Genomic DNA, 1,081 nt, shown 5'->3' on the forward strand with positions numbered 1-1,081 from the left:
CATAGTGATGCTAAAGATAGGAGATAATATCTCTTCTTCAAAGAAGAATGACAGCTAAAGAAGGTAGAAGAAATGATAGAATTTAAAAACCACCATTTTGAAAACGACACTCTAATCATTGTTTCAGGCAAGGATCCTAAACAGATATAAAACTACTGTGTATAAGTAATTGTGGGACAGAATATTCACATGGTCTCAATGTACCAAACAACAAATTTGTAATTCATCCAAGATACAGATAAGTAACTTTATAATACAGAATTCTGGCAAACATCATTCCAGTGATCAAACTCAGAGTCAATCAAATGACTGTTCAATCTAACGTCAAATATCTCATGACAATGACGCAAATACTTTTGAACTATTCTCATGCAAACTCTTAAACTTCAATTTCCTCATGTGGAAAAACTGGATAAATCTAGATTGTAGAATTCTATAGGAAAATGGACCTGAACTCCTCAATATTAATGTTAAATTAGGAAAAAAGATTAGGAGTGTTCTAGATTAAAGAAGGCTAGACAAACATGGCAATTTAATGCTATGCACAATTCATGTTTGAATCCTGGATTAAAAAAAATAATAAAAGAAAGCTAGAAGCTGTATAATACATTTTGGGGAAATGTATTTTATTTTGGGGAAAATACAATGAGGAAAATGTACACATTGTCAGTATGTTATACATTGTTTTATAAACACATTTTATTCAATGCATATGACAAATTATTGTGATTACTGAGAATAATGAACCTGTTTTTAGGACATACTGAATCATTTAAGAGTGAAGTATGATATATGCAGTTTACTTTCAAATGTTTTCACAAAGAAAGAGAGATAAATTGAAGTAATGCAGGAAAGGGAGATGTTGGGAAAGGAAGGAAAGAAGGAGGGAAGAAAGGATATGGAAAGTGAACGTGAAGCTGCTGAGTCATGTCTGACTTCTTGTGACCCCATGGACTGTAGCCCACCAGGCTCCTCCATCCATGGGATTTTCCAGGCACGAGTACTGGAGTGGGTTGCCATTTCCTTCTCCAGAAGGAAAAGTATCAGTTCAGTTCAGCTCAGTCGCTCAGTCGTGTCCAAC

At 34.4% G+C, this 1,081-nt stretch overlaps 1 non-coding gene across 1 annotated transcript; it reads left to right on the top strand.

The window, feature by feature from the left end:
* The first annotated feature begins 684 nt into the window (after window positions 1-684).
* Window positions 685-753, top strand: LOC133256313 (small Cajal body-specific RNA ncR26). Its single transcript, XR_009739185.1, has one exon. It is a non-coding gene; the product is annotated as a small Cajal body-specific RNA ncR26 (non-coding RNA).
* The last annotated feature ends 328 nt before the right edge of the window (window positions 754-1,081 follow it).

The sequence above is a fragment of the Bos javanicus genome, chromosome 10, assembly GCF_032452875.1.
Source record: "Bos javanicus breed banteng chromosome 10, ARS-OSU_banteng_1.0, whole genome shotgun sequence".
Lineage (NCBI taxonomy): Eukaryota > Metazoa > Chordata > Mammalia > Artiodactyla > Bovidae > Bos > Bos javanicus.